The 13768-nt window shown below is 36.4% G+C and overlaps 2 long non-coding RNA genes across 2 annotated transcripts in view; one reads left to right on the top strand and one right to left on the bottom strand.

The window, feature by feature from the left end:
* The window catches only part of LOC132406830 (uncharacterized), a 33183-nt gene that overhangs the window by 12399 nt on the left and 7016 nt on the right, over positions 1–13768 (top strand). The gene's annotated exons all lie outside the window — the stretch shown is intronic.
* Positions 2160–13768, bottom strand: part of LOC132406832 (uncharacterized) — a 97677-nt gene continuing 86068 nt past the window's right edge. The window contains exon 3 of the long non-coding RNA XR_009516266.1: positions 2160–4750. This is a non-coding gene — a long non-coding RNA (uncharacterized LOC132406832). The remainder of the gene's footprint in view (positions 4751–13768) is intronic.

Here is a 13768-nt window from a genome sequence, read left to right as displayed (position 1 = left end):
GGAAGTAATTAGAAATTGTAGGAAAAGCTCAACAGCATTGTGAACACAAGTGATTATGCGCTTGCTGGAAATTTTGATCAACACACACAAAATACTAGAGGAACTCAGCAAATCAGGCAGTATCTATGGAGGGAAATAAACAGTCAAAGTGTTGGGGTTTTGTGTGTGTTGATCAACAACATTGTGACCTTGCATTGAATTACAACTCTATCTCTTATCATCTCTTCAGAGGTACTGCTAGGCCTGGAGAATATTTCCAGCAATTTCACGTCTTATTTCAGATTTCCAGCATAGGCAGCATTTTGCCGAGATACTCAGGTCGTCCTGCCTTTCTCACTGTTTGGGGTGTGGGGTGTCCTACCTCAGCGTTTAGAGGTTAACTAAAAGCAACATGCTCAGGTTGGAGCTATAACTAGATCCGTTGACCCATCTGATGAACTTCAATGATGAACTAGAAAATCCCCTGAAAGCTTTTTCTTAGGAATGCACAGGAGTCCAGACTCACACCTCCAACAACCCAGGTTCAACCCTAACATTCGGTGCTACCTGTTGTCTCTGTTACTATGTGGGTGTTCCAACATTTCAAAAATAGGCAATCCACACCAAATGCTGGAGGAACTCAGCATGTCAAGCAGCATCTACGGAAAAGAGTGTGGTCAATGTTTCAGGCCAAAACCCTCAATCAGAACAGGAGAAAAAAAGACGAGAAATCAGAGTTTGAATGTTGGTAGATAAATTAGTATTTTACCGTCAGTGTCTCGGTGAGTGGTAAAGTCGAGGGCAAATTGAAGACAATGTGGGGAGAATATGTTACAAGAAAAAATACTGGTGGAATAGGATTGCCAGGGCCTCAATGGGCTGAAATTGTTTCACTCCATGTGATAAAGGAAATAGGAAATAAACCTCATATATGAATTTTATGGAATGCACACACAGCCTTGATTTGGAGAAACAGTGGTGTTAACTTCTTCATAAGGTTATACATCTTAAAGAATAAAATTGTAGTGATTTTGCCTTGTCCCACAGTGATCAGTGTCTTACTGCTCAAATGTTAATGAAAATCGAAGGGCCAGTATTATTTTCTATAACTATATTTGTTTAGTATTCCTAAAGTAAAACTGCATTAACAGATGCTGTGTATATAAGTCAAACAGTGAAAAAAGATGAGCATTTATATAGGAACTTGAAGGTCATCGGAGAATTTCAAATGTATTTTAAAACCATCCAATTGCTTTTAAAGGAGTCACAGGTGTTTAGAAGGAAGTGGAGCAGTTAATCCATGTGTTGCAAGGTCCCACCAAAACAATATTAAGACTAGTTATTCTGTTTTGATGGTGTCTGCTGGGGATTGAAAGTGGCTTTAGAAAAACTGGAGAACCCACTTAACCATCTAATACATTCAGCTTGACCAGGTAACCAGGACACACAACTTTACACCTGTAAAACTGTAGCTTCAGCAATGGAATTTTCCTTAGCTCTGCATTGTACTGTTAGTTGAGATTACATGCTCATGCCCTAGTATACAATTTCATCTGCAAAATTTTGACACAGAGGCTAGGGTGCTACCATCGAGCCATATTAAAACACAGGCAGTAAAAACACATTTATCACATTTATCATCCTTTATAATGAGTGCCTGAAAAATAACTAGAATGAGGTTTAAACAATTGTAGCAGGTGCCAAAATTGCCCTCAGCATCCATGAGTTTTGGAAGGTAAAATAAAAGCAAATACTAAATATTTGATGATTGTCAACTGATGCCTAATGCACGGTGCTCATGTGTAACAATAAGGTGAGAGGAAGCAAGCATCAAGGCTCAGCCTTGACAAAATGGCAAATGGGGGTGGGGAGGGGATCAAGAGTTTTAATACCAGTAGGAGGCTTTCACATGAGTCAGCAGTGAAATAGTAAACACACAAAATGTCTGCAACCAAGATTATCTTAAATACAACTTTCCTTTATTGTATGAAATTGGTTTCTCACAATGCTGGAAACCAAAGAAAAACCGTATTTTCAAATGCAGCTCACAGGTGAAAATATAAAGTACTGTATATACAAAAACCTTGGTGACAAAATGTAACAAACTTTATTTCAAGGATCAGAAGCAAATAATGCTGATGATTTGACTTAACTAGTCTTGTGTATATCTACTTTCAGAACTCCGCAGCTACTTTCAGAATTGCATATATTCAGTCTATTTGTTCCCGATACACAGCTTAACCCTTTGATCAGTGGATAACTCATTCAGCTGGTATGTGTAAACAGCAATGATAAAAGGCTACAAGAGAATCAAAATACCAGACAACAAGCAATAAAATCTAACTGAACATTGTTTTTGAAGATATGTACTAATGGAATGTTTTACTGCTTCCTGTTTTCAACTTTGAAGTAAATTAGTAATAAAAGCCATTATTTTAAAGCAACAAACATTTCAAGTTAGAGGGAATAAATGGTAAACTGACTCATTTTGCCATAAAAAGGCTCATTTTCCCCTTTATTTTACAAAACAATATTACTTGGTTATTAGCCCTGAATTTTACAGAATCTTTACTGATGGCCTATAGCTAGCATTTTTCAATGAGCCATTTTTTCCCCATTATTTTGTCCCAGCTCTCTTTCAGCAGCAATTTCTAGATTCATTTATTAAAGCAGTGAAACACACAATTGAATGATTAAAATTTAAAGCTAGCTGGTTGGAATTGGTTACACAGGATGATCTCAGCCAGGTTTTCAAGTTCACAGTTCTGTTCAACAAATACAATTTGCAACTGTGATTTTCCCTAAAGATGCATTTGAATCTTTTTAAACTAAAGAACACCTGGATAGCTTTGACAAATACCAGTCATCAACATATCTAAGCTGTTTTGACCATCTTAATGTCCATATGCAATGAGATTCTTAACTATACAAACTGCAATCAATTTCAATGATTGGAATTCTGGAATAAATCATGAATGGGGTGGGGGGTTGTTGTTTAGTTTTGGTAATTGCAAGCTCTTTATTAAATTTAAAACTAACAGGTCGATTAAAGTGAGATTCCAGAGGTGTGACATTAACTTGCACAGAGAACAAATACATTACAATGAAATCAATGCATGAGGTTTCCTTGGACAACAATAAGCATGTGCAGATAGGAGCTCTTCCAAGAAAGAAATGAAATGGGGATCATATTACACCATTTATACCTTTATCTAAAATGTTATCTCTGATCTATGGTTCATTTTATAACACTGCCAGTACATTTGAAAATGCACAAGATAAGGGTCTCAATCTCAAGGATTAATCTAGCTAGTTTCTGCAACAATTTGCCCTCACATGACTTTGGATAGTATTACTTGTTTGAGTCCTCAAACAATTATCAAGGGACTGTTAGAGAAAAAAACGGTTCGTTAATGGTGCAAACTGCAATTGCTTGTTGCAACAAAAGACTAAATGTTGACCCTTGAGATTTTAAAACTCTGGAAAAATACTGTCACAATGCTGATGCTGCTCTGACGACAGATAGGAAGTGAAGTCACTAAAATGAATTAAACAAAAGGGAAAATAGCCACTAACAAACAAATACACAAAACGAGAGAATGGAATGCATTGTGCCAGGAGTCTGCTTTCTTTAAGAGTTTAGAGTTTAGACCATCTGTTTTATTAAATGGCATGCTGTTACCATTATGTCAAAAATAGGTTTAATAAAAAAAACACACCCAAACGGTACCAAATTGGAACAAAGAAGGGAAAAAGAATTTGCCAATGTAATGACTGGCACTTTTTTGTTACATGCATATTAGTTTTAAATTCAAAGGCAGAGATAGCAGCAAGAGAGAGAAGACTCCAATAGAACACAATTTCTCTTTGTTATCAAGTGAAATGACTCAACAAATATGACAATAAATCACTGTAGAAATCAATCTGAGTGTAGGCAACTGCTCTGGGCTGATAATGCATCAATCAATATTTAATGTTTACACTTTAATTAATCCACGTTCAGGAAGCATTCTTTCAGTGACAAAATAGTGATTTGGAATAAAGCACCTTTTATATCAAATGCATACAAGTTGCTGGCTATCTATTACTCTTTGATTTGACCGCCAATTGATCATCATGCCCTTTCAAATTTCATGAGTATACAGAGTGACAAAAGCTGGTACATTGCCATAAATACAGTTATTGAAATCCCATTTTTTAAATAATAAAATCTGGCTAAAGCTGATTATAACATAAGGATTTTAAAAAAAGGCAGCTTGTAGACAACTGCAAAATGCAAAAGTGTTTATAACCAGAGTTGCTACTCAGCGTGAAGGCGGTTGATATTCTGATGACTGAGAGTGGAGCTTCTGAAAGAAATCATAAATATCAGTGAACCTACACACCCACACAGAAACATCCTTATTTAAGTGATCTTTTTAAAAGTAACTATTGACATATCATTTTTTTGCTTTAAATAAAAATGATGATAATAATATAATACAATAGTTTGTCATTAAGTAGTTATTGTTATATGGAAGATGTTCACAAATTATCTTTGTTAATGCTATGGACTGTAGTATCTCCTGTGTGATTTATCTGAAGAAAGTTGCTATCTTTCCCATGGTGTGTGTGTCGATTTATAAACTCAATCAAGTATCTGAAAAATTTTACAATGAGAATCACTCTTGCACTAACCTGACAGCACAAATGGATAAAATCACAGTCTGATGCATGCTTGAGTAGGCTACATTGACACAAAAACAAGAGTTTGATTCTGAATCCATTTAATCTATATAATCAGAAACATAGGAATAGATGCTTTTATTCTCAGATTACATCAGAGTAAATCTCTACTAATTTTTGTTGACCATTATAATTTTGAACAGTAGCATAGTCTGAGGCAATGGTAGGAACATCAGAATAGGAGCTAATAGCTCTTTACATTATTCAGTGAGATTATTGTTGTTCTGCTGCAACAAAACAACAAATTTCACATCGTATAAATGAAAGACAATAAATCTGATTCCAATTCTGATTCTGATCTGAAATCTGACACTACTTAGCCAGCTTTGCCCTGTACACTTTAATATCTTTGACAAACAAACATTTGTCACTATCAGAGCTAAAATTAACAAATGACCTGGCATCAATTGCCAAGTTTTGGAGTGAGTTCCAATCCCCCACCATCTTTTTAATATCCAGTACTTTTATGTTGGGAAGAACGTTCCCCAAATTGTAGATAATAACCCTTGGTCCTAGATTCCTCAATCGATGATTACCTTTCTTGAAAATTGTCCTACTTATTCTTAATATCTTGAAAACTTTGGTGAAATCATTTCCCCTTCCAAGTAACTTCAGATTTGTTCATCTTTACAAGTGGAGTGTCACAGGGTCAATGCTGGACCATCAGTTGTAATACTTTTTTGGGCCGGTATGGTTTCCTGGTGGTTAATGTAACCCTATTACAGTGCCAACAATCCCTGGTTCAGTCCCTGCCGCTTTCCGTTGGGAGTCTCTCCCTCTGACTGTGTGGGTTTCTTCTGGGTGCTTCAGTTACCTCCCACATTCCAAAGACGTATGTTAATAGATTAACTGGTTACATGGGTGTAATCGGGCGGCACAGGCTCATTGGGCCATAAGGACCTTTTAAAGTGCTAGATCTTTAAATAAAAATGAATAAGTAACTTCAATGCTTTATTTCTTTTTTTTAATTTGTACCTACTTTAGATTTTCTTCCGTCTACTCCAAACCCAGACCTCTCTACCTCAGTTACAATAATTAATTAAAACTATTTGTTTTTGTGATCACATTGTTGCCTCGTGAACGAAGTCACCAGAAAGAAGTACAGGTAGGTATGAAGTAGTCTTTTTATTCAACAATATGAGCCAGAGCAGGCATTAAATGGAGACTCCTTTCAGAGGAAGAGGTCTCCTCGACCCAATGCGACATGACATTTTATGTGTTAAAGACCAAAGGACAATTCCATATTTACAATGCCACCACAATGCTTCGTTTGAACTACACACAGTCTTCACACCTCCCACTTTGCACCCACACCACAACACCCAAATGAATTTTAAGCAGCATTGTCTGGTCTTCCTGTTAACTGCAATTCACAGCTCTTAGTTCAGAGCTTCATTTAAAGTTTAATCTACTGCCCATATTCAGATTTGAAGATTGGTGGCTGAAATTAATGCTGAAGTTGCTTGCTATGTGTGTTAACCCCCAAAAACACCTAAAACACATCCTTTATTAATTTTACACATTCTCCATCTTATGAGCTCTCATCACCAAGTTTGCTATTTTGATGAAATTGCAGATTTGGGGATTGGGGATTGCCAAACATTATGTGGATTTTCTGGTGTAGTCTGTTTTGTCATATGCTTTTGTGATATCCTTCTGGAGGAACGTTGCCTCATTTTTTAACTGCATTGCATTTGTGGTTTCTAAATGACAATAAACTGAATCTGAATCTTGGTGTAAATTTGTAAGTTTGCTGATAATCTAAACTGAGTGAGCAAATGAGTTGTTGTAAGAATTGAAAGAATCTTCTAAAGAAATAAACTCTGGTTTAGTGATTGAACAGGAGTTCAGTAGATGGTTTCACTGTAAGAAGCTGGAAGATTATTCATTTTGACAAGAAAGGTAGAAAAAAATGAAAAGGTATGGTAAATAATGGGAAATTAATTAATTTTAGTATGCCAAAAGTAAATATATTAAGTAGAGCAAGACAAAAGACATGCAAATAGTATGTTGGCCTTATTGTTCAGGAGAGATGAAGTACAAAAACTAGGAAGTCTTACTGCAGTAACTGGGGGTTCACCTGAGGGAGTGTTGCTTGGAGTTCTGGTCTCTACTTTGAGCAATCGCAAGCTAGAGGTTCCCAGGAGTCAGCAGGGCTGATGCATTTCTTCAAGGAAGACTTGAACTTATCCTGAATCACTTCCTTTGTTTGCCTAGTAATCTTTTTCAGTGATTGAGTCAGTCTGCTTTGGGAGTCTTGTATCAGTGCCTGCCCAATGTTGCCAGCAGAGTGTAACTAGGTCTTCCATCACATCTATTTTCTGAATTCTTCTCAATTGCTTACGATAGCTCAATGTAATCATGTCTCAATCTTCCAAATACTATTGAAATTAGGCCATTCTTCCTTATTCTAAGCATCAATCTAGTAAATCAGCGCAGAGCGAACTCAAGACCAAGTGGACGGCTATGTAGGAGGGAGGCTTTAGAGTGATCTCAGAATAGGCTAAAAGGTTGGCACAATATCGTGGAACAAAGGGTCTGTACTGTGCTGTACTGTTTTATGTTTTATGTTCTAAAACACGTAGGACTGAGATGAAGAGATTTTCTCAGAGAATTTTACATATTTAGTTGCTCTGATCCATAGTTCTGATTATGCTTATTCAAGATCAATATTTCTTCATTGTCATATATCATCAACCTGCACCAACCATTTTCTCCACATGTATTGCACAGGTTAGATATGGCAGCCTAATTGTACTTTCTGAAATGTAATTGAGCTGGACGTGAAATACTAGCCTTGCCATTATACCTGCATGCCATGAATGAATGAAAGATAATCCACAACATTTTATAAATCAAGTTAATTTTTCAGGTCAATGACCTTACATGTGAAAAAGAGGTTTTGAAGAAAGGTATTTAGTATTCTTGGTGTTCTTCTGTATATATATATGGCCAGATATGCTGATTATTTCCAGTATTTTCTGTTTCATACTTCCTGTATTTCCTGTTTGTATTTCACAATTTTGCTTCAATGCCTAGGGAATATAATCTTAGTTTGAGTAATCTTTCCTCATAATATTAATCCATTAAGTCCAGTATCACCCTGGCACACCTATCCATCCAGTAGTCCAGTTATGGTCTAACTAGGGCTAAGGATAGGTGTAACATATCTGCTGCCTGGTTTGTATCCTATCTAAAGGTCAGAACTCATTCAGAATTTCTGTTTGTTTCCTGTAGCATCTTACGGCATTTCAGAAACTGGTGTACAATGACTACTTCAAGCTTCTTTTGTTTTCAGCTTATTGCTGTTCTTGACATTTTGAATCTTCAGTTAATGCTTCAATATACGCTCAGTGGCACTTCATTAGGTAAAGTGGACACTGAGTGTATGTTTTTGGTCTTCTGTTCCGTAAGCCCATCCACTTGAATGTTCGATGGTTGGGCATTCAGAGATGCTCTTCTGCACACCACTGTTGCAACGTGTGGGTATTTGAGTTACTGTCATCTTCCTGCCCGCTTGAATTGTTCTGGCCATTTTCCTCCGACCTCTCTCATTAACAAAGCATTTATACTCACAGAACTGCTGCTCTCTGTGGTTTTAGAGACTGTCGTGCATGAAGATCCCAAAAGATCAGCAGTTTCTGAGATACTTAAGATAGGTAAATAAGTAGATACTTGATTGATACCAAAGGAAATTACAGTGTCACAATAGCATTACAAGTGCACAGATATAAATATTAGAAGAGAAGTAGAAAGAATAGAAAATAAGTTACCGCAAACAGTCTAACAGGAGGGGATCATCACTTCCGATAGGTTGACTTATTTTAGAGCCTAATGGCCACGGGCCAAGGGTAAGAATGGCCTCATACAGAACTCACTGGAGCAGTGCAGTTGTCTTAGTCTATGATTAAAAATGCTCCTCTGTTCAGCCAAGGTGGCATGCGGAGGGTGAGAAACCTTGTCCAGAATTGCCAGGGTTTTCTGTAGTGTCCTTTGTTCTACCACAGCCTCCAGTGGGTCCAATGTGACTCCTATAACAGAGCCAACCTTTCTAATCAGTTTATTGAGCCTGTTGATATCACCCATGTTGATGCCATTGCCCCAGCACACCCCTAAATAGAAATTGTACTGCTGACAACAGACTGGTAGAACATGTGAAGGAGAGGCCTGCACACTCCAAACGACTCCAAACCATCTTGTCTGGCACCAAAAAAACACTCCACAGCGAAAGTCACTTACTGCGGATCATATTTCTTCCCTCATTCTGATTCTTGGTGTGAATATAATCTGAACCTCTACCGTATCTGCATGTCTGATTAGATATTTGCATTAACAAGCAAGTGTACCTAATAAAGTGACCTCTGAGTATAATTTGCTGAGTTCACCTGGACTACTTGAATTACTGCCTTTAAAGATTTGATCATTTGTGGCTTCCTACCCCATTACAGTAACTGCTTACAAATACGGTGAACAGTTGGGAGCATGGGTCATTATTTTCATTCACTCATAAAATGCTGCCATTTGAGAACTTTCCAATTATTTCTATATCTCAATTTCTTTTTCCTCTTGAACTTCATAACAAGATCAATAATTTGTTTTTAATTCACTGAGCTTCACCTTGAGCCATGATCTTCTATGCAATTTAATCAAATGTCTCTGAAAGTCCATAAAAAAACTTAATTAGATGTTCCCAAGTCCACTCCAAAACCTTCAATCAAGTTTCTAAGGTATGATTTACTCTTTATAACTTCATGCTGGCTCTCTTCCTGTAAAGTTTCAACACATTCCTTAATTATTGATTGCTAGATCTTCCCTTCCATAAATATGATGCTAACTATTTAATTTATTGGTTCTATCTTGCAATGAACGGGGTGACACGCATGATTTTTAATCTGAGGAAGATTTACTGAATCAAAAGAACTTTGGAAGATGACAGTGAGAGAACTTGCAATCATTTTCTGCACAGACAGACAGACAGATTGATCCTGAGGGAAATTGGGTTTTGTTACAGTCGCACCAACCAAGAATAGTGTAGAAATATAGCAATATAAAACCATAAATAATTAAATAATAATAAGTAAATTATGCCAAATGGAAATAAGTCCAAGACCAGTTTATTGGCTCAGGGTGTCTGACGCTCCGAGGGAAGAGCTGTAAAGATTGATGGCCACAAGCAGGAATGACTTCCTATGACGCTCAGTGTTGCATCTCGGTGGAATGAGTCTCTGGCTGAATGTACTCCTGTGCCTAAGTACATTATGGAGTGGATGGGAGACATTGCACCAGCCCGTCCCTCAATTCCTTTTGTACCCAAACAACTGTCAATCTCTGCCTTGAATATACTCAACTGCTGAAACTTTACGATCCTTTTGGATAGAGATTCACCAACCTCTGGATGAAGGACATTTTTCTTATCTCAGTCTTGAATAGTCCCCTTATTTTGCAGTTCTGATCACTGATCCTAGACAGTGGTAGAAACATGATCCTGTCAAGCCCTGTAAGAATTTTAAATATTGAAATGTGATCACCTCGACCCCTTCTTACCTCAAGTGTGTACAAGCACAGTCTGCTTAATCTCTCCTTCTAGGACAAACTACCCCTCCCATTCCTAAACAACAAAACAATCTGATGAATGTTCACTGTGCTCCATCTATCTAATTATATCCTTCTATCTTCTCCATCATAATTATATCCTTCCTTAGGTAGGAAGACCAGATCTGTCACAATATTCCAGGTACAGTTCCACAGAGACCATATATAATTACAGCAAAACATCTTGTAATTAAATCTTTTTTTGCAATAAACACCAACATTTTATTTATCTTCCTAATTGCTTCAACATTAAGTTTCAATGATTCATGTTCAAGGTCCCTCTGAAGATTAACACCCCTTATCCCTCACTCTTTTAAAAATACTTCATCTTTCTGTTTTATCTATGAAACTGTTCATCTCAGTTTTTTCCATTTTATATTCCAGCCTCCCATTCATTTTGAAAATTTGCATTTTCTTTCAGTCTCTTCACAACACAGTGGATTGGTGCTTCTAATCAAGCACCAAACCCAATGGAATCCCTTTAGTTATGGCCTCAGTCTCTGAAAATGACCCATTTATTTCTTATCTATTTTTGTTCGTCACTCAATCATCAATCCATGCCACTATAGTATATCCTCTCTCATTATGCATGAAAATATTTTCATTTTTATCCTATTGAAGGTCATCTGAAAGTTAGGATACACACTTACACTTGCTCCTCCTCATGCATTCTGTTACTGCAATTTCAAAAACAGCTCTCAATCATAATTTCCTTTCATAAATTCATATTGACTTTGTTCAATTTAATTGTTATCTCTCAGTAACTTGTTATCACATCCGTGCAAATAATTGCAACATTTACTTTTTCACTGATGTCAGGATAACTAGTTTGTTGTTTCATATTTTCTGTCCCCTTCCTTTCTTAAATAATAAGATTACTTTTGCTAACTTCCAAACTGTGTGAACTATACTGATCTTAGGATCTGTGATATTTTGGAAGATGTCACATATCACCATAGTCAACTTTTGGAAGATGTCACATATCACCATAGTCAACTTTTCCGAATATATGGTTTGGAGATTATCAGGTCCTGGGAATTTATTGGGTTTAAGTTCCATTAATTTTTCCAATATTGTATTTTCACTAATGCCAATATCTTTCTGCTCTTTATTCACATTTGAACTGTTGTTTTCTACTATTTCCAGGTTTCCTGTGTCATCTTTTGAGCAGACAGGTGCAAAATAATTGTTTAATTTCTTTATTAACATATCGGTAGAACCTTTGACATTCTTGCAGATTACTCTCATATTCTGCTTTACACTTTCTTATCAATTTCTTTACTCTGATCTGCTGAACTGTCTTTTGTTCCTTGGATTTTTCTCACAATATTTCTCAATCATTTACATTTTCACAATATTACATGTTGATAATTCTTCTAACTTCAACCTCTTGTTAGCCATGGCAAGACCACCTGTCCTCTTGGGTTTTGTGCCTTAAAAGGGATTGTTTAAAATTGTGAAAAAAAGAGTCACCCTTTAAATGTTATCCTTTTCACAACTAGTTCGATATCTTGTAATGTAGGCTCCTGATCTACCTATGGCCAACTCATGCCTCATGCATTTGTAATTTGGCTTGTTTAGATTTAAGAGCTTGCCTTCAGATTCAACTAATCTATTTTCCTTCCTCGTTTAAAATTTAACCCTGTTATGATCATTCCCTAATTTCATTTACAAATTCCTTATGGTAGGTTTTCTGGAAATCAACATTATTCCTGTCCCTTCTCTTTTTCTTCACATAATTGTAATAATATGTTTCATTAATTTTAATATCTTTGAAAAATTAATTGCATTCTCTCTTTTGTTAGCCATCATATGTACTTTTTGGCATGATTTGGTATTGGTTTATTATTATCACGTATACTAAGATGCAGAGAAAAGCTCTTGACTGCATGCCAAAGAGACAGGTCATTCCATAACTAAGTACATCTAGGAAGTAAAAGGGAAAACTGTTACAATTTTGGATATGAATTGTCCTTATCTGTCAATTCTTTTATGAATTGCTCCTATATATCTTCTATCATGTTATTAATTTATTCTTTAATGATAATATAGGTGATCTGATTAGTAAGTTTGTGGATAACATGAAGACTGTTGGAGTCAAAGACAGTGAAGAAAATTGTCTAAGGATTCAATGGGACATAGATCAACTCTAGCATTGTCCAATATTCATTTAGTTGTACGGTACATTTTCAATCATGACCATCTTGGACAGTGGAAGTTACTATTTCATATGCTCCTTATCTGATGCTTACTTGGTTCATCAACTGTATTCTGTCTATCCACTCCAATGTTAAACTCATTTGTGCCAAGATGTGCAGCAGTGATTATGTTAGTGCCAGGAATGACTTTCATGTCATGAATCTGAGTGGAATCTGTGCTAAATAGGATTTTAATTCAACATCTGGAATGTAGTTATGAAACCTGTAAACATTAACTCACAGGATGATGACATCTCAGATTCAGATTCAGTTTATTGTCATTTAAAAACCACAAATGCAACGCAGTTAAAAAATGAAACAATGTACCTCCAGAATGATATCAACAAAGCACATGACAAAATAGACTACACCAGAAAATCCACGTAACATTTGGCAATCCCCAATCCAGAGTCCGGAGAGGCTGCTGCATATTAATATTGTGTTACCGTCTTAGCGTATTCCCCGGAAAGGAGCTCCAAATCCAACAGACAAACAAGACCAAAAATTAAAGCTACAAGACCTGCACAAAACCACATAGTTACAACAGTGCAAACAATACCATAATTTGATAAAAAAACAGACCATGGGCATGGTAAAAATAGTCCAAAGATGTTAAAAGACTGTAAGTTCAAAAGAAATCACCACACAGTTTCCACAAGTTCTCAGAATCTATTCGTTCTTTAAGGATTGCTATCATCCACGTAGAAGAAGTTATTTGTAGGGATATCACAAAATCAGAAATAGTTTTGAATGACAGGTATTTCAGTAATCAGAAGGCACAGGTGTCAGATAATTGGCTGAAGAACCAGAGGCTGCACTGAAATCATTTTTACACAGAAGGTTGTTTTCTGGCCATGCAATCCCTGAAATAGCAATGGAAGCAGATTGTATATAAAAGGGGCAAATTTTGCAGAAAAATATTAGACCCTTGGAGGAAGAGAGAGATTAAAAAGATATCTTTGAAATAAGATATGGCACAGACATCTTGGAAAAGTGACCTCACTGTTCAGTTTCATTCCAAGTTGCATTAAGATAATGGGCAGATTGTATTCCTATTTCTGCTTCAAGAACCTATTTAAAATCAATACACTTCTAGTGATTTATGGTGCTATACAGTGCAGAAATTGTCCAAGTTCAGTTCCAAGTCAGTGTCATGTTAACTACTCCAAACCATCAAGTGGTTCAGATACTAGAACTGCTGTAAAGCATTTCTAGCACCTGAACCACTTGATCTTTTGCTTAGTGCAATTTTTTCAATCCCGCTTCATCAAAAA

Source organism: Hypanus sabinus, chromosome 17 (assembly GCF_030144855.1).
Source record: "Hypanus sabinus isolate sHypSab1 chromosome 17, sHypSab1.hap1, whole genome shotgun sequence".
In the NCBI taxonomy this organism is placed as follows: domain Eukaryota; kingdom Metazoa; phylum Chordata; class Chondrichthyes; order Myliobatiformes; family Dasyatidae; genus Hypanus; species Hypanus sabinus.
The sequence above is the reverse complement of the archived record's forward strand: the minus strand, read 5'-3'. Positions and strand labels throughout refer to the sequence as shown.